This window comes from Ursus americanus, chromosome 6 (assembly GCF_024610735.1).
Source record: "Ursus americanus isolate L20-20 chromosome 6, mUrsAme1.1.p, whole genome shotgun sequence".
In the NCBI taxonomy this organism is placed as follows: domain Eukaryota; kingdom Metazoa; phylum Chordata; class Mammalia; order Carnivora; family Ursidae; genus Ursus; species Ursus americanus.
Window position 1 is genome coordinate 65,911,362 of NC_142132.1, and position 20,644 is coordinate 65,932,005.

Here is a 20,644-nt window from a genome sequence, read left to right on the forward strand (position 1 = left end):
AATTACGTCTAGGAAAAATGTTCTGGACGTGGTTACTAACACAGAACGAATACAGAAACAATGGACTTGGGCATTCTTCCAGAGGGCAGAATCATGGCTGTGATAGAATAAGGTGAATGGATAATGTATGGCTTTTGAAATTAAGATTTTTTAAAAGGCATTGCGGTTTCCTTCTTCCTCTCTTAGATAGCTCACTCTGGGAAGCTAGCTGCTGTGCCATGAGAACACTTGAGTCGTCCCATGGATAGGTCTATATCATGAGCAACTGAGACCTCTCACCAACAGCCAGAGAGGAACTGAGGCCTCACGCCCACAGCTGTGTAGGTGAGCAGCTTCTCCAGCCCCAGTCAAGCCTTCAGATGACAGCAGCCCCAGCCAGCATATTCACTGAAACCTCAGGAGAGACCCTGAGCCAGAACCACTCAGCAAAGCCACTTCCAGATTCCTGACCCTCAGAAACTGTAAGATAAATGAGCAATTATTGCTTTCAGCTGCTAAGTTTTAAGGTATTTTGCTATGCAACAATAGATAACTAATACAATGCCCAAATCAAGAGGTGGAGGGAGGGGCTCTTCGCAATGCCTTCCCAGCAGGAGTTCAAAACTACTGTATGCCTACCCCTTTCATTTGTGTCCAGTTCTAGGTGAACTTGGCAAATATGAACTTGTACTGCGATTATCCTGCTCTTGTTCTACCCTTCATGTTCAGTTTATGAAGATGTGGGAAGACATATGTATTTTAGTTCTTAGGGCATCAGACCATAAGCAGCCACATGTAGACTGGCGGGAAGGACTCCACACCATTTGAGTGTGATCATTAAACTGGATGCAGAGACTGGATGGAATTATGGGATGTGTTTCTCTTGGGGAGGAATAAATGTGGGAGAAAGATAAAACAGGTATTTGATGATCAGAAGGATAGACTCTGGCAAAGACAATAATACTATGTATTCTCCAAATCCCATTTTTCTTCTCCCAGATTCACAACTGAGATCTATTTCCCAGTCTCTCTATAGTTGGTGGGGCAATGTGAGTTCTGGCTAAGGGAACATGGGTAGAATTGTCCACAGCACTTCCAGGTCTGGCCCCTAAAAACTCTTCTGAGTCATTCTTCTTGCACTCTCTCTATTTCCTCTCTAGCTGTCCATATGCAGTGTATCCACTGATTGACTCAAAGGCCCAGGTAATTGCAAATCTAGAAGGAAGCAGCCTGGGTCCCTGCAAGAACCGTGCACGTGCATGTGCACACATGCACACATTCACACACACACTGGACTACCAAGTAAGATAGAAATAAGTTTTTTTCTTTTTAAAAAAATTTTATTTAAAATCAATTAATTAACATATAGCATATTATTAGTTTCAGAGGTAGAGTTTAGTGATTCATCAGCTGCATATAATACCCAGTGCTCATTACATTAAGTACCCTCCTTTGTGCTCATCACCCAGTTATCCCATCCCCCCACCACCTCCCCTCCAGCAAGCCTCAGTTTGTTTCCTAGAGTTAAGAGTCTCTTATGATTTGTTTCCCTCTCTGATTTCATCTTATCCTCTTTTTCCCTACCTCTCCCTAAGTTTCATGAATTTGCATGTCATCCATGTGCAGGGGCCATGCTAATCTCTGTATCGTTCCAATTTTAGTATATGTGCTACTGAAGAGAGCACTGTAACTAAGCTTTTATTCGAAGACATTTGTTACAGCGGTCACCTGCCATTGCTAAAACAATTTAACTCCTCCGCTCTGAACTGCAATTTTACTGAGAGTTGGTGCCAAACTATTTCACAATTATATCCAGGCAACCCTTGAGTTATAGCAATCCATATTTACAATTCTCTGACAACCACCCCGTGATCTTAGTTATGGTATTTAAAACCAGAAGAATATAAAACCATATCTCCCAGGAGGGCTTTTGGCCTGACACCATATCCCTCCTTTAGTGGTTAAGGGCATAGACTCAAATTACTTAATTTTGTTCTCATATCAGCCATGTAAGAAATGTGTTTTTATCAACAGTTTGCTATATCTGAGAAAGTCAAGGCCCTAGGAGGCCTGGAGACTTGCCCAAAGTCATACATCTGATAACTTTGGAACCAGTATTTGTATTCAGCTCTTCTGACTTCAGAACCGGTGGTCTCTCCCTCATACCACAATGCAAGGGGAAAAGAAAGCCCCTCTGCAGCCTTGGGGTTCTCTCTCTCTCTGCAAGGTTTATTACCATACGACTTCAAATATGTGAAAATAATGACAAGACAAACATACGTCACCCTTCTTCCCAGTTCTAACAAGACCCTTGCCAGACACATGATTCCGTTCCCAGCTGGAAATGCTTTCCTGGAGCAGGAATTTGAATTTCCCATGAGAACAGATGCCCCATCCCATCCTCCTATGTGTAGAATCTATAGGGCTCTTCTCATCTCTGTTAGGCCAAGGAGAGGTACCACTACAACATCCCCTGGGGAGAAAAAGAACCTTCAAACCGCAGGAGTCTGGACCCCATCTGCTTTGGGGGCCTAATATATACCTGCACCTCCAGTCACTAAGCAAATGAGCCAACTGTTAAAATTGTCTTTCCCAGTTCCTGATCCAATAGAACCTATCTGTCCTGTGGTGACACTAGAAAGACCACGATGGGTGGAACAGGATTCTCAGGGAAACCCAACTACAGGTCTCATGAGCTGTAGTGTTCATCAGCAGGCCTTATCAGCAGCGCTAACAGTGCAAATACACGCAGTATCCCTCATCTGGGTACAAGGGAAACCACGCATGCGCCTTCTGAAACAGATGGTTGCTAGAAGCTGGATAAAGCATCATTCCGACAAAAAGCAGTTTTTACACATGCCGGCAGCCTGGGGTTGGATCTCAGAGGCCAGACAACCAATGAGCCTTTGCCTCCATGATGTCATGCTCCCAATATGGAATCTTACTGGCTGAAGGACTTGTCACTCACTCACCAAAGTTTACAGGGATGAAATCTGTGGAATCCAGGCTTTTCTCCCATAGTGAGAGGCTCGGTGAAGCTCTGGTTGAACTCTGTTGCTGGTTTTCTCTCCTACAATTCACTTCTGAAATTGTACACTTCTGAAATCGTGGCTTTTGTGCATTTTAATTTCATTGGCATAAAAAGCCCTTCGGTTAATAGACTTTCCAAAGCTGTAAATATTTTCTGGACATTAATGCTCCATATTTTTCAGAGTACCGCTATTATTTTTATCACTTCCACTTTATCCATGGAAACAGAAAGACGGGAGCAGAAAAACTTCCCAATTGCACTGATTCTAGGGGTGAGGTCTGTTGGCCACAGGACACAGATTTTTAAAACAGAAAGGAAAGAAAGGAGCTATAAGTCTGAGTGTGGCTCTGGCAGTATTTTCTGGACTGTCAATCCAACCACTCCCACCTACACACGTCCCATATTTCACTGTGCATTAACTCTGCAGCCTGCTGCCACACCCAGGCCTATGCTGGCCAGGGCCCTGTGTGCAGTGCAGTGTGATAGGACATTGGGCCAGTTGAGCTGGTCTCCAGTCCCAGAGGCCGTGTGACCTTGAGTGAGTCCATATGGCAGTGTGAGCTTCAGCTTCCACACTGTAAAGTGAGCCTACCAATGTCTCCCTGGTGGAGTGGTTGTCAGGATTAGAGAAGGGCATGCACATGAGTCCCTGGCACAAAGCTGCTGCTCAGAAAACAGTAGATTGGCTTCAAATGGTGTCTGTCCCAGGCAATGTGCTGCAGAAGGGCTGGAGTTCACCTAGTCAGTGACAAGGCATCAGGGAGCATCCAAAGAAGGCAGGGACGAGGCAGGACGAGGGTCAGGTGCCCGAGGTCTCCTCAAACGGAGTGAAGACCACTTTTCCAAGAACATAGGCTCAGCACTGTCCATGTAAAGTTCCACGGGGTCCCCAAAACAGGGGAGCCCTGCCAGCATGGCAGTCACTTTCCACAAAGGTTGCATGTGGAACAAACTGGTTTCCACCCAGGAATGTGCCAACAGGAACTTCACTGAGCCAGATAGCCTTGGGCACTTGAGACATCTCCCTGGCACATATAGGGGATGCCCATGCTTTGAGAAAAGTGGGAAAGGAGTAAAGAGAGAAAATGTTCCTGATCCCCTATGACCAGAAATTACACTTCTTCAGTTTAGTGTGGTTTTAGCTCTAGATATTCAAAAACATCAGGCAGTTGGGGGCTGGATGTATATCTTCCCTACAATATGAGGACAAATGAAGGCAACGGTCTCAAGAGAAGTAGTGTGTGAGCCAGTCAAGATCCAGTCAAGGCCTCTGGGGAGAGAGAGAGACCAGTGGCTGCAGGGCACATGTCCAGAGGGTAGGGAAAGGGACCTGAGATCAAAGAACGGTGTTCCTGGCCCTCCTCCATCCCTATCCCTCTGCCCTCCCTCCACACCCCCTACCCAGCCACCAAGATGGCTGCCCTGTCAGTCCTGTACCAACTCATGCAAGGGGACAAAAAAATGCCATGATCACAGAATCACCTCAGAAACAGAAAACCCGGCCAGCTTTTTGCCCAGGGTGACGTAGGAATTAGGTGGAGAGTTCAGCCTGGCCTCTCCCCATGCCGCCGTCAGTGAGCTTGCAAATACTACACTACTGCACCTTGGGGGATACGAAACGTCAAGGATGAAGCCATGGCATGTCACGCTTGGCATCAGAAGCTCATCTGAAATTTCCAAGAGGTTCTCTTTCATACAGTCATGTGGATGATACGGAGGAGCTTCGATAACTTCCCCGAGTGATAAAATTAGTCATGCTACACTGCAAGGCTGCTTCCAATTTACAACGCTGCTTACACTCAAGCTTTCCCAACATTTGGCACATGCATATTTTAGTGCCTTCTGCCTTTAACAATGTGTCTCTCACAGGCTTACTACTTGAGAGGCTTAATTTCTTGCTCAGAAGAGACACAAAGACACAGGATCAGGAGCTCTCCTTCAACATAAAAGCCTCAGCTTACTCCCTGCCATTCTGAGCATGCAGGTTCTTGAGCAATGGAATTTTTTTTTTCTTTCACAGATGGGGACTTTGATATTTGGAGGGGACTTTCTCAAGGCTGCACGAATGCTGAGTGATAGAACCTAGATTTCAGTCTAGACTGTCTGGCTCCAGAGCCAAGTGTTTTTCTCCTATGTAGTCACCAATTCAGAGACAGGGCTATCATTTGTTACTTGACATTGTGTCAATCAGCCTCCATGCAGAGCTTGAGTCCCATTTCCAAGTCAGGTCAGTCCCGAGGATACTAAGCCACTCAGTCCCTCTCGCTTTGCAGTGATGATGGGCAAACTACAAATTGCAAATTGGCTCCCCCAACCATGCCTCAGCACCGTTGTTGGGTAGGTTGTGGCCAGGCACCAAAAGGGAAGCCAGCTAAGTGATGTGTCCTCTCTCTGCTTCAGCAGTAGGCGAGGAGCCCTTTAGATGGTCTGAAATGCCTGTCCTCTTCCTCCTCCTTCCAAACCTGCCCCTTGCCATTTTTTGGCTGAACCCTCTTGAGGTCTTCAAATTCATTCTGCATAAGTGTCTCCTGGCTGTCTCCTGCAGTGACCAATGTGGCTAGACTCTTAACTGAGTCTTGAACCTATTTTTGAATTCCATAACTCAAAGGGACATGGATAACCTGAGAAAAGCCTTCCTCAGCACTTTGTGCCATAGGTAAGTGCCCATCACCTTCCCCTCTACCTTGATGAACTGAAGAGGATCAGAGAGACAGGTCACCACACTTAGAGACAGAAAATGAGAGGATTCCCACAGGACAGACCCCAGCAACAGGGCAGATTTTTTCTGGGGGCATCTGCCCCCACCCTCTCTAGACCCTAAGCTCTCCCCTGAACAATTTCCAGGAATGATCCTTGTGGATTCTGGTGAGAGGTCATAGAGTCTCAAACAACAAAACTTCATCCCTCTGCTAAACATCAATCATGTGCTAAGTGCTGCATAGGACATATGCTGACCCTCAGCTGGCCCATTATCTGAATTTCAGATGTCCCCTGCTGAGAACTTGCAGATTGCTAAACGTATATGGTAGGGCACTCTGCAGGCCTTCAACAGGTGGGCTCCCAAGTGGACCGGCCCTATACTCACTGCATGTCTTAGTGAGCAGCAAGTCTCCTCTGACATTTGGCTGCAATTCTACTCCTCTTTCCAGGCCAGGGTGGAGGTTGCTCTTGAAATGGATATTAGTCTCTCCTACAGAGAGAAACAGTATACAGTATGATATCACTTCAGGTTATGACTTTTCCCAGGGTAGACGGTTGCGTACTATGTACCATAAAAGAACTGTCTTTCCCTTTCCATCTATTACAAGATTATTATAGAACACTGCTCTTGTCTTTTCTTCTGCCTAGTTAATTAAGCTCTGTTTTTAAAAGAGCTTTATTGCCGATGGTCAGGTCAGACCAGCAGGTACTTGTGGTATCAAAGGGTCTAGGGCAGGATTTTTTTTCCTAGGGAGAAGCTGCAACAATTTATTCCTGGTCAGACTCCTACTAAACCACAGAAAATCACTGCTGCCTTCAAGGTATCAGATTGTAAATGACACTCTTGTAAAGATATTTTTGCTGAATCTTGTACAATTCTGCATACAAGAACTCTAATTTACTAGCCCTCTCAACTCCCCAGCAACAGAGGTGGCATATGTCTGTCTGTCTTATGACTGGCTAGTGACAATGTAAATTAAGAGCAGAGTCCAAAGAATATCTAAAGATCCCACTACTTCATGATTGAGTCCTTTCTAAAGACTTCTTAAGTAAGTAAGATTTTTCTTTCACTTTGCAAATCTCCTGACTGTGTCCCAAAGATGAACTCAGCTCCTTCCTATTAAGAGAGGGAGGAGAAGAGGGAGGAAGACTGAGTGATGTTCTCCCTTTCTCAGCAGAATGAGTCTGAGCCACTCCTGGACATCATCAATTCCTCACTCTGGCTTAGGGACTTTATGGCTTCTTGAATGGCTATTTTAGAGATAGGCAAGAAAAGACCAAGATAAGGGTTGAATGACTACTCCAAGATCAGAAAAAAAGACAGTGGGCAAATCCAGAAATAAGTCCGGGAGTCCTAGTTCAGGCCAAGGCACCTCTCCTTCCATCCAAGACAGATTTACTTAAAAGAGCTAAGTTTGGGGCACCTGGGTGGCTCAGTTGGTTAAGCAGCTGCCTTCAGCTCAGGTCGTGATCCTGGGGGTCTGGGAACGAGCCCCACATCAGGCTCCCTGCTCTGCAGGGAAGCCTGTTTCTCCCTCTCCCTCTGCCTGCCATTCCCCCTACTTGTGCTCTCTCTCTCTCTGTCAAATAAATAAAATCTTTAAAAAAGGGGGAAAAAAAAGAGCTGAGTTTGCCAAATACCCACAAGAATAGACAGAGACTGCAAGCAGTGTTCACAGCTGAGGTCCATCACAGGGGATCTCTGAAGAGGACGTCTAGTCCTCTGATGTCATAGAGAACACCAAGTTCTTCATAGCTGAGTCCTCACTCTGTACACCACTGCACCTTCCAAGACTCAGCTCTTGTTCCCTCAATTCCTCCTCCCTGTGGCCCCAAAGCTCCTACCGGGGCGAGATTAGTATAGATATTGCCTTCCAAGCAGCTTTGGCGTTATCTTTGCCAAGGAAGGGGTGGCTCAAGTGTGCTTGGAGTCTGACCTTATGGCTTGAAGGTAAAACAGAGCATGCTGGTATAACCACAATAAATGAAGTGAAGAAAGGAGCCCTGGCTTCCATTCTCAGCTGTAATTACATTGGAAACAATAGAGAGTTTTTATAATGAGCCTGTGTCATTTCTGGACCTTGTGATACTTAGGCCTGGCGAGAAACCTGTTGGTCAGGAAAAGCAACTCTGCTACTAATAGTTTATTGGATCGAACTCCTTTGTCCCCAAATTCCAGTTCTCTCACCTGAACTGAGCACCCCTCTTGAAATGTTTTATGGTGAATCCACTTAACAAGTCTAAGGGTCATCTAGGCAGAGGGGGCCCTAAATAATTTATTTCTCTAACAAACATTTACTTAGCACTTGCTAAGTTCCATATATCGCCTAAGCACTTTACATGCACTAGTTCCTTAAGCCTCAATAGAGAACTATTGGGGGAGGAGGCTGAAAAGATGGTGGAGTAGAAGGACCCTAAGCTTGCCTCGTCCCACAGATGCAACTAGATAACACTCACGTCAGAATAAATAACCTGAAAAATGACCTGAAGACTGGCAGAACAAACTCCACAGCTAAAGGTAGAGAAGAGACCACATCAAAGAACGTAGGAGGGGCAAAGACACAGTTTGGAAGTGAAACAGACCATGGCCATCTGCAGCAGGAGAGAGCTGGGGTTTCAGAAAAGGGCAAGAAACAGACTATCACACTGGGGAGCCTACACGGGTTAGACAAATCCCCATAACATTCAGCTTTGAAAGCAGGAGGGGATGAATTTCCTGAGTTCTTATGACCAGCTGGGCTTAAAGCCTGGAATTTTAAAATCCAGTGTGCTTGGCTCTGGGAGAGCTCAGAGGGTGTTAGGAAGCTGAGTCCCCACCTTAAAGAGACAGCAGACAGCCAGTGGAGATATAGCCTGGAAGCAGCAGTTTGAAAAATGCCAGAGATAGATGGAAAGGAGCATTATTTACTCATCTCAGAGCATGACCTGGAGAGGCAGAGATCATGGGGAGACCCCTTCAGGAACAAAGGAGCCAGCATGCACCATTTTCCTTCCCCACCCCTCAGCATAAACACACAGCCCACCAGCAGGAACCAGCACCATGCCAAAACTCACTAAATAACTTGCTTATACCAAGCCCTGCTCCCTGTGCTTCCATGGATCCGCCCTTTCCAGTCATGCTTACCTCAGTCCCTGCGCTGCAGGGCCCCTCCCTCAGAAGACCAGCCTTGTGTCTCCTGACCCATGCCTTCTGTAGAGCCTCAGTTTTGGCAGCAGTGGCAGCAGTCTCATTTCATAAGCAGACCAGCACACACCTTGTTAAAAAGTGCCCCACCCAGCCGGGGACCAAACACTCCTACAACAGGCAAAAAGAACCTTGGCAGACAATTGTACTATAGGAAAGAGAGGCCAGGCCCCAGCAGGAAGGCACACACCACACACATAAGAGACACTCCCTGAAGTGCTAGGCCCTAGGGAACAGGGGACACCACCCTGAGGACACTACAGTACCCCTTCTTCGTAAGGCTATTACCTTCAAGACCAAGAGACATGGCTGACTTTCCTAACACACAGAAACAGATGCAGAGAGTTAGACAAAATGAGGAGACAGAGGAATGCATCCCAAATGAAAGAACAGGACCAAATCATAGCAAGAGACCTAAGTGAAACAGACATAGGTAATATGCCTGATAGAAAATTTAAGGGAATGATTATAAAGATACTTACTGGACTTGAGAAAAGACTGGAGGATATCAGTGAAACCCTTAGCAAAAGATACAAAAGAACCGATCAGAGATGAAAAACACAATAAAATGAAATTTAAAATACACTTGATGGAATAAATAGCAGACTAGAAGAGGAAGGGGAATGAATTAATGACCTGAAAGACAGGGTAATGGAAAGTAACCAAGCTGAGCAATGAGAGGGGAAAAAATTATGCAAGCTGAGAATAGTCTTAAGGACTTCCACTGAAGTTATGCTCCATCAAGCATAATAACATTCGCATTATAGGAACCCCAAAAGAAGGAGACAAAAGGGAGCAGAAAATACTTGAAGAAATAATAGCTGAAAACTTCCCTAATCTGGGGAAAGAAACAGCTATCCCGATCAGGAGGCACAGAGATTCCCCAACAAAATCAACCCAAGGAAGTATACAGCAAGACACACAGTAATTAAGATGGCAAAAAGTAGTGATAAAGAAAAAAATTTTAAAACAGCAAGCAAGAGAAAAAAGACAGTTACATAGAAAGGAAACCCCATAAGGCCATCAGCAGATTTTCAGCAGAAACTTTGCAGGCCAGAAGGAAGTAGCATGATATATTCAAAGTGCTGAAAGGGAAAAATCTGTAGCTAAAAATACTGTATCTAGTAAGGCTACCATTCAGAATAGAAGGAGAAATAAAGAGTTTCTCAGATACACAAAAACTAAAGGAGTTCATGACCGCTAAACCAGCCCTACAAGAAATATTAAAATGGGGGCTCTTTGACTAGAAAGGAAAGACCATAAGGAAGGGTATGAAAAGTAAAATGCACAAAAGCAATAAAAATAAATATTTCTGAGAAACCAGTCAAGGTATTCATAAAATAAAAGGATATAAAATATGACAGCATATATGTCAAAGATGGGGGGTGAAGAGTAAAGAATGGGCTCAAATTTAAGCCACCATCAACTTAATACAGACTGCTATATGCAGAAGATGTTATATACAAATCTAATTGCAACCACAATCAAAAACCAGTCATAGATACGCAAAGAATAAAGAGAAAGGAATCTAAGTATATCACTAAAGAAAGCTAGCAAACCATGAAAGAAAGCAAGAGAACAAAGGATCAGAGAAAAACTACAAAAAAAACTATAAAGCAAGTCTTAAAAATGGCAAAAAACAACAACAACAAACAAACACCCACAAAACATATCTATCGATAATTACTTTGAATGTAAGTAACTGAATGCTCCAATCAAAAGACACAGGGTGACAGAATGGATTAAAAAAAAAAAAAAAAAACAAGACCCATCTATATGCTGCTTACAAGAGACTCATTTCAGACACCTGCAGATTGAAGGTGAGAAGAGAGAAACATGCAAATGGATGTCAAAAGAAAGCCAGGGTAACAATGCTTATATCAGACTAAATAGACTTTAAAACAAAGAAGGGTACTATATAATAATAAAGGGGACGACCCAACAAGAAGATATAACAATTGTAAATGTTTATGCACCCAATACGGGAGTACCCAAACACACAAAACAGTTAATAACAAACTTAAAGGAACTATTCAATTGTAATATAATAATAGTAGGGGACTTTAGCACGCCACTTCCACCCATGGACAGTTCTAAACAGAAAATCATCAAGGAACAATGGCTTCGAGTGACACATTGTACCAGATGGATTTAATAGATACAGTCAAAACAGTCCATCCTAAAACAGCAGAGTATATATTCTTTTCAAGTATACATGGAACATTCTCCAGAATAGATCACATATTAGACAATAAAACAAGTCTCAACAAATTCAAAAAGAATGAAGTCAAATTATGCATCTTTTCTGACCACAATGCTATCAAAGTAGAAATCAACTACAAGAAAAATACTGAAAAGACCACAAATACGTGGAGGTTAAATAATATACTACTAAGCAATGAATGGGTCGGCCAAGAAACCAAAGAAGAAATAAAAAATTACATGGAGATGAATGAAAATACAATGGTCCAAAATCTTTGGAATACAGCAAAAGCAGTTCTGAGAGAGAAGTTTATAGCAATACAGGCCTGCCTCAAGAAGAAAAGAAAAAAATCTCAAATAAACAACCTACTCTTACATCTAAAGGCACTAGGAAAAAAAAAAAGAAAAACAAGCCCAAAACCAGCAGAAGGAAGGCAATAATAAAGAGTAGAGCAGAAATAAGTGATGTAGAAACTTAAAAAAACATAGAACAGGTCAATGAAACCAGGAGCTAGTTCTCTGAAAAGATCAACAAAATTGATCAACCTCTAGCCAGACTCATCAAAAAAGAGAGAGGCAGAGGACCCAAATAAACGAAATCACAAATGAAAGAGGAGAAGTTAACAACCAACACCACAGAAACACAAACGATTGTAAGAGAACGTTACGAAAAAGTACATGCCCACAAATTGGACAACCTAGAAGAAATGGATAAATTCCTAGAAACATATAAGCTACCAAAATCAAAGCACAAAGAAATAGAAAATTTGCACAGACTGACTGCCAGCAAATAAATTGAACGAGTAATCAAAGAACTCCCAACAAACCGGATACTACCTCTCTACACTCTCTATATATTATCTTATTAGACCTTCACAGCAGAACTGCGAGGGAGCACGATTATCCCCACTGAAGCAGATTAAGTAAATTGCACCGGATGCACTCTGTTAGTGGATGGTGGGATCAAGATTAAAATTGAAGTCTTTATGATTCCCAAACTCTCTGATTTCTGTACTACCCCAAACTGGCTCTATAAGATTTTCTTGAGTACCGTCTTCATGCTCTTTTACTGCTCCATGCTGCCACGTGAGAGTATAGACAGGTAGAAAGCTGTCTTTTCTCCAGTTTTGTAGCCACGGATGTAGCTCTTCTCTCAAATGCTGTAGGTGGGAGCATAAGTTAGCACAACCTTTTTGGAGAGCAACTTGGCAACGTCTATCCAAATTTTAAATATGTATATTTTTGACCCAGCGATTATACTAGAATTCCAGGAATTTCTTCTACAGTTAAAATTTCAAAAGTGTACAATGGTATCTTTGCTTAAAAAATATTTCAGTATTTTCTTTAATAGCAAAAGAACTGGGAAAAAACAAAAGTCTAAGAGGAAGAGACTGTTAAAATAAATATTGGAACATTATAGCAAAATACCCTGCATCTGTTGAAAACAACATGAGTTATCTCTCTATGCCAACAGGAAAAATGTCTGACTTATATGGATAAGTGGAGACAAAACAATAATATATACGGATTAATTCTCATTTGTGAAAGAAAAGCATACATATGTATATATGTGTGTGTGTATATATTATATATAATATATATATTATAATTATATTATGTATAAATTATTGGAAAGGTTTCCCAACAAAGTGTTGTAAGTGGGCAATTTCAGAAGAGCCTTTTATTTAATAACATTTGACTATTAACTTAATTTTTACAATAAGTACAAATTATTTATATAAATCAAATTTTTGAAAATACGCTGCTACAGCTCTGTACTTGAATGCAATGCCCCGATTAAACCTGATCTCTGAAAATGTCTTACGGTTCCAATGTGAAAAATAGGTTGTATTAAATTCACTCCATTGGCTGCTAACTGTAACAGTAGCTCTCTGTCAGGCTGGATATTGCTGCGAAGGACAGGCTTTGGTGGATCAACACAGCCTCGGATCAGCCACGGAAGAGCTCGCCCGACTGTCCTCCGGATCAGCTACGCCTCGCTCGCATTTGCTCCTTGGGCATTTTGAGGACAGCCCCAGGGCTGCCAAAAGCACTTTGAACTTGACATTAAAAGGAACGCTAAAACCTATATCCGTTTCAGAACCGCCAAAACCTCTGCCAGGCCCTCCAGAGTGATAACTCCATGAAAGAGGAAGTGGTGGCATTAGGGAGGTGGCAACAAGATGAGCAGGAACTGTCTACTGCAGGCGGTGAGAAAACTGGCGTGGAGGGGGTATACATACGCTATGTGTATGGCCCCACACTAGGATGTTTAAATACAGTATTGAAGAATTATAGACGGGTTAGTGGGGCCCAATTTTGGGGGGATGTGAAAACAAGCCAGGCAAGTGGAACCCGCTCCTGATACTGAACAGAGCGATGTGATGAAAGTGGCTTATTCTGGGTGTGGTGTGCAGAATGGACGGGGGGTGGGGAGAGGAGCCTGAAAGAAGCTATTGGTTTTGAAAACGAGACACTGACCCCAGAGTTGAAAAGGTTTTGACTCTGGTCTCATCGTGATCAGCTGTGTCCTCCCCCACCAAGGTCCCAGTTAGCCCTTACTCTTGTCGGGGTCTCATCACTTCACATCAGACGGCTGTACCACTTCCCCACTCTCTACCCTTGATATCAAAACATCTTCCTCATCACATTCCAATGCTCTCAGATTAATTATGGCTTTAATCTTGAAAAGAACGTTCCAAGGATCATCATCCCTGAATTAAACTGCAGCTTCTTATCTGGGTGTAGAGGGGATACCAGGGCAGGGTCAAAATGGCATTAACCACCACTGTGCGTTTGGGCAGCCTCGGGTCTGGCCCATCTTAGAGGAACGAGGAAGTGAGTAGCCTGAGTTGGAGCTGACGATGGGTGCCTCTGGGTCCGCTCAGGGAATTTTGACTACCTCTTAACTTTTTCAGTGTTGAACTGGATCCAGCAGACATCTGCCATGACAGCAAAGTTCAATGAGCTGAAAGATAAGGAAAGCAGGAATCCGAAGAACAATTGTGAGTGGTGACACAAGGGCTGGGCTGGGTATGGGGCCCAGAAGGGAGGTTGAGAAGAACAGAAGAGAAACCTCTTGGGACAACCTCCAAGAAGAGAAAGGCAGACACACGGGCTGCGTAAGGACCAGCAGGTCCAGAGCCCAGGGGTGCTGGTTTCCCTGCAAGTGCCCAGGTCCCCACACCCCAGACCTCCCCAGTCAGGAACTCTGGCAGATAAACTCTGCACGAGACAGTACTTCAGCTACATGATAAGAAAGTGAGACCTTTCAAATGTCCCAGTTTGCGCACTAATAATTTATCTTCATATGTCACAGAGGAGGGCATTTCTCAGCCCTGCTCTGGGGCTCCACCATAAACACCATTTCTAGCTCTGCCAGGGCCCTTGGGTTCAGTGACTCACTGGGCAGACTTAGGACTCCGCACAGTCGTCCTCGTGGCTGTGATCTGTTACAGCAAAAGGACACAAGCACAAGCATCAAAGGGGAAAAGCTTGTGGGGCAAAGTCCAGAGGACACCAGGCGCAAGCTTCCAAGGGTCCGTTCCCAGGAGACACACAGGATTCACTCCCCCATGTGAAATGCTGCCAACCACAGGAGCTCATGAGACACTCATTGCTGAGGGTTTCGCTATCGGGGGCTGATCATGTAAGCAGCCTCTAGCTGGCAAGTACCCCTATTCCAGACACCCAGAAGGAAAGCAGGTGTTTAGCATAGACCATGGTGTTTGTACAAACAGCCTAGGTACAGCGAGCCACCGGCGAGTTCTGGGAATGGTGGGACGCTCCTAAAATCCAAGTTCCAGAGACCCAAGGAAAGCAGTTGAGGGCTGCCATGTGAACCTTGCTGCACACTAGCCAAAACAATTAGGCAAGAGGAAGAAATTACAGCTAAAAAAAGCAACATAGGAATAACAAAATTACTATCATTTTCAGACAATATGATTGTTTACATGGAAAGAATAAGAAAATCAACAAAAATATTATCAAAATAAAAACTGTACTAAGAACAAGTGGTTTATAACCCATCCCAGTTTCATTCTGCAGAAGGCCCAGCAGGGGAAGCAGAAAGTAGTATAACTTTGAATCAAGTTAGAAGATTTCATTATTATACAGGCCTGGGCATTCTCATTACCTAGCTGAGTTGGAGTTTGACAATCAAAAGTCACCCAAGGACCTTTGATTCTCTAAGAAAAACTAGAGAAGCCAAGGGGCTTGTGCACGGGCATTGGCAGAAGTGAACTGCACAAGGCCAAAGAGGCCATGTCTCAGCCACAGCCTTACCTGCACCATCCTCCCGACACCTGTGAAGAGCTCTAGGCTTCATGTGGTTGTGTGTTCCTGAATATTTGCAAAGAGGAGCTATCTTAACTGAGATCCAGCAGGACCGCCGTCTCTTTTCACTCTGGCTTGGAGCAGGTGCCCTTCACGGCCAGCCATGGGATTGGCAGTAAGATATTCCTGGGGAGCCAGCCCACAGCAGGACACTAACAGCAACTGGTTATATGCAGAAGTGACTGCAAACCACTAAACCCTAACTGAATGAGTCCCCAGCTCTCGTCAGGGTCCCCAAAATACACTTTTCAAGCCTCGCAACATGAGTAAACAATGTTTAAAGGGGTCTAAAATGTATTTTCAAATACAGGAAGAGAACCCAGACAACCCAACAAAATGCAAAATGTTTCTTAAAAGCTTATTAAAGCTTACAGGGCGCCTGGGTGGCTCAGTCGTTAAGCGTCTGCCTTTGGCTCAGGGCGTGATCCTGGCGTTCTGAGATCAAGCCCCACATCAGGTTCCTCCGCTGGGAGCCTGCTTCTTCCTCTCCCACTCCCCCTGCTTGTGTTCCCTCTCGCTGGCTGTCTCTATCTCTGTCAAATAAATAAATAAAACCTTTAAAAAAATAAAATAAAATAAAAGCTTATTAAAGCTTAAATATGCCATTATAACTGCCACTGAAAGATGTTTTGAAATGTAAGTACAGATTTCCTTTCTGGATATATATGAAAGGGGCTTTCTTTTCTCACCTTTAAATTTATCTGTTTAAAAACTGAGAGAAAATTCATATGTAAGTTCTATTAAAATATGAAACAAAAGTGACAAATAGAAGCAAAGAAACAAATAGAAATTGTTCTGATATCAAGAAGAAAATTGTAACCAAAAGAAATTTCAGACCATGCCAAAAGCAATAATTCATTAAATAGCAGAAAATAGATTTCTAGTTGAAGTAATGAATTATGATGAATAGACTTGTATTGTCTGATAATTCAATCAGTTAAGAGAAGTGAATCCTATAATTCATCAGGAAAACTAATTTTTTTGCTGATTCGACAGAAAAAAAAAGCATCAGCATAACATAAAATTCCTAAGAAACCAGTACCACTGGAAGGACCTCCATGACAAATTAGTTAATGAGTTCTGTCAAAGTAAAGAATACTTAACATCAGTCACTAGCACAAGAAAACTTGAACTGACCAGTAATAGACAAAGAATTTATCCCATGAAAAAATATTAAAGGGAAGAAGGGGAAAGCTAATTTCTAATGATTAAAACTGCCACTCAGTGTCTCTTAAAAACTATAAGAATGCAGTAATAATAATATGAAATTATTAACTCAATATTCTTCAACATACACTAACCACAGCCAGTTAGAATATGTATTAAAGAAAAGAGTAATTTACAATAGAAAAAAGAAAAAACTACTTAGAAATAAAGTCAATAAGAACCAATATGTAGGACACATTAAAAGTATTCTGAGCAAATAAAAAGGCTCCTCATACTCTTGGATTGGGAAATAACGCAATGTCATTTCTCCCTAACTTACTATATAAATAAATAGCCTATAAAGAGACAATCCAAATAAAACACCACCAAGATTATTTAACTAGATAACCTGATCCTAAAGATTATATATAGAAATAAGCAAGCAAAGCAGTCAGGACATTTCTAAAAAAGAAGGGTAATAATGGGATAGCCCAGGCAAATACTGACATATTATGATTAATAACTGCAATTGTGTGGTACTGATGAAAAGTAGACAGACAGATAAATGAGACAGAACTTAAAGTCTATAAATAAGCCCAAGCGCAAATAAAAATCTAGTGTATGGAAAGGACAGCCCATCAAATCAGTGCAGAAAATATGATGTTGGAGCAACTGGATAACCACCTGTGGGGAAAATGAAGTTGAATTCATACTTCACATCTTACACCAGGGTAAATGTAGTATGGATTTAAATTTTTAATGTAAAAATTCAATCATGGAAGAGTTAGAAGACTCCACGGACTAATTTTTTAAATCATCCCGGCATAAAGAACACCTTTTTAACTACAAAACAAAATAAAAGCCATTAAAGAAAAGATTGATCCATTGAACTACATATGAAGATTTCAGGGTCTGCATGGCAATACGTTCTGCAACTCACATCACCAACAAAGAGCTCATCTAGAAACAGGTCCTTTTCAATAAAAACATAACCCAATAGAAAAGACTAAGAGATATAGGTAGAGGAGGGGAGGGGCAGGGGAATGCCTCCAAAATGCAAATGGATTTTAAACATGAAAAGATGTTCAAATCCACTTATTACAAGAAGAATGCAAGTTAAAATTTCAATGGGACACCATTGTTTTCCATTTAGAAAATTGCAAATGTCAGGGGCGCCTGGGTAGCTCAGTTGCTTAAGCATCTGCTTTCTGCTCAGGTCATGATCTCCGGGTCCTGGGGTCCAGCCGGGCATTGGGCTCCCTGCTCAGCCGGGAATCAGCTTCTCTCTCTCTCTCTCCTTCTGCCCCTCCTCCCTGCTAGTTCTCTCTCTCTCTCTCAAATAAATAAATAAAATCTTTTCAAAAATTGCACTTGTCAAAAAAATTGATGACATATTATGGCAGCAAGTGTGTGGAAAAAGGGGTACTTACAGATGATTGGTGGCCATGTCAACTGGTCCCTCAATGGAAGGAAATCGAGCCATACGCATCAAAACTACCAAAGTTCATGTTTGACTCAACAATTCTACCTTTGGGAATTTAACCTGCATTATACTCGTATGTGTATTATAACGGGAACTTTGAAAACAACCTAAAGGATCATCAGTAGGGAATCATGAACTAAATCACGGTCATATACGCAACGAGATACTACGCAGTCACAGAAGGAGTGAGGAACTTTCTTATGGACCGATGGAGCACGATCTCCTGGACATATTTTTAGATCGGTAAAAGAAACAAAGTACAAAATAATATCAAAGTGTACTAGAATTTGTTTTAGAAATGAAGAAAAATCTATTCCTTAATATAGAGAGACTATCTCTGGAAAGATGAACAAGAAATGTTGGGAGAGCTGGTGAGGCAGGAATGGCAGAGGTCCTATTCATGCATTCTTCATCTCTCTTATTCTTCAACTCTGTGAGCGTATTACCTACTCAGTAAATAAATGTTAAATAAAAGTTAAGTAATTAAGAAACAAGCACGACTCCTCCTGGAGAGAAGAGGGAGGTAGTTGAGACCTTACCTACACAGAGAAGCAAGGGACAGCTTGGAGGTGATGGAACTAGAGAAACTAGTGGCAGGTATCACTCACGTAGCCAAAGAGAGGGACCACCATGGGACAAAAGAGGGGAAGGGTCCACCTGTTCTGCAACCCCTGATGATTCCAAAGGCCACTGATAAGAGCTTGAGACAAAAGGTTTGAGGTTTTTTTATAATTATTACTATTGGGACATAAAGTCTGGTATTTATCTGTCAGACCTGATGGGACCTGCAGAAAAATGGTACTTGGTACTGATACTCGAGAACTCCCTTTTCATCCCCCATCATCTGGCGTCAAATTTTTTCAGCAGTGTTATTTCCCATTCACTTGCTCCCTTCATGAAGGCTTTATCACAGATCGGAGCTAGCCTTTCCACTCTGCTGGGTCCTCAGGAGAGCTAGCCCTAGACTGAGCTTCAGGGCAGAAAATGGGGCTGCACCCATGTTCTCTGTGGTACCTCACATACTGCCTGGCACACACGTGTTATACCTAAAATGTTCGGTGAACAAGAAAGTAATAACTTCAAACACATTTCATGTTTCACTCTCCCGCCTTGAACTTGCCTTGCCCTTCATCTGTGTTCTTTATACCCATGCCCTCATTCCCAGCTGCCTTCGCCCACGCACATCACTTACCAGCGGTTCTGTCATCGCGATGTAGGCAGCACCAGCATCCTCATCACCTCCGCTACTTTTTACGGAGCCCTCCGTTGGTGTCAGTGATCTTACCACTGGGTTCCTGGGAGGACTGAATGACTCTGAGACTATCTCTAGCGACACCACGTCCGCTGTGTTAGCAAAGAGACACAGGGAAGAGCAGGGATCCAGTCGACATGGGACCACCACTGGCTTAGGGTGGGTGACTTCATCCTAAACCAGCCCCAGCTCCTGCCTCAACAGGATTAGGTCAGAATTTTGTCTGCACGTTGCAGGCACAACTAGCCAGGGAGAGGCTCTGCCAAGGCACACCTGTCCTTCCACTCAGTAGGTTGTAAGTACATCTTCCTGGAGGAGGAAGTGTTGCTTAAAGTGTCAGCTGCTGGCTGCTGGAATCAGAACCATCCGGGGTGCTTCTGGAAAATGGAGAGTCTCAGGCTGACCCCAAAGCTGCTGGAGCAGAGGTCTGTGGGCAGAATCCCTGAATCTCTACCTTAAACACCCCCCAAGGAATTCTAAGGTAGACAGCTAGGAAACACCCCAAAATACATGGATCTAAGAACTCCATACCTTCTGCTTTTTTATTTTGTGACTTTTTGATGTGAAATAACTTCAAACTTTAGAGAAGTAATTCAGGAACAGTACAAAGAGCTACCTTATATCCTTTATTCAGCAACTACTCACATTCTGCTACATTTCCACTCTCTCTCTCTCTCTGTGTATGTACACATATGTGTATATATATAATTATTTTCTGAACAACATGAAAGGAAGGTGCAGAGACAATATTCCCTTTTATCCCTACGTATTTCAGCATTTTTATCCTAAGAACAAAGATATTATCTTACATAACAACAGTATAATTTTCAAATTCTGGACATTTAAATTATCTATTCTACAGTTTATGTACCAACTTCTTCAACTGTCCGACGATGTCCTTTACAGCCATTCTCCCCGACCCAGGTTCCAGCCTAGCTACACGTGGCGTTGAGACCCCTCGTCCCTGTACCCTGGAACTTTCCCCAGACGCTCTCCGCTCTCCTCACGGGGACCCCCGCCTTTGGGTCTGTCTGCACCTCTGCGGGCAGATGGACGCACAGAAGAGGACAGCCGGGGGACGACGAGGCCCTGCCCCTCGGGACATCCGGCAGTGGCGGTCACGGCTGCGCTCCCCGGTCGCTTAGCCGGGCTCCAGGTGGCCGAGGGTGGGGACTCGCGGAGCACGCGGACCCGAGCGCCCGGGAGACAGCGGAGGCAGCCGCGCGGCTCAGCTCACTTACACCACGCACTTCCACGGGAGTGGGGCTCCCCCAAGGGAGCCGGCCAATTTCCTTCTCATGAATAATTCAGCCTCCCAGCCTCCAGCTCACG

The 20,644-nt window shown here is 43.4% G+C and overlaps 1 non-coding gene across 1 annotated transcript; it reads right to left on the reverse strand.

The window, feature by feature from the left end:
* Nucleotides 1-1,560: 1,560 nt before the first annotated feature.
* Nucleotides 1,561-1,664, reverse strand: LOC123783158 (U6 spliceosomal RNA). The gene has a single exon (XR_006777140.2). It is a non-coding gene; the product is annotated as a U6 spliceosomal RNA (small nuclear RNA).
* Nucleotides 1,665-20,644: the final 18,980 nt, after the last annotated feature.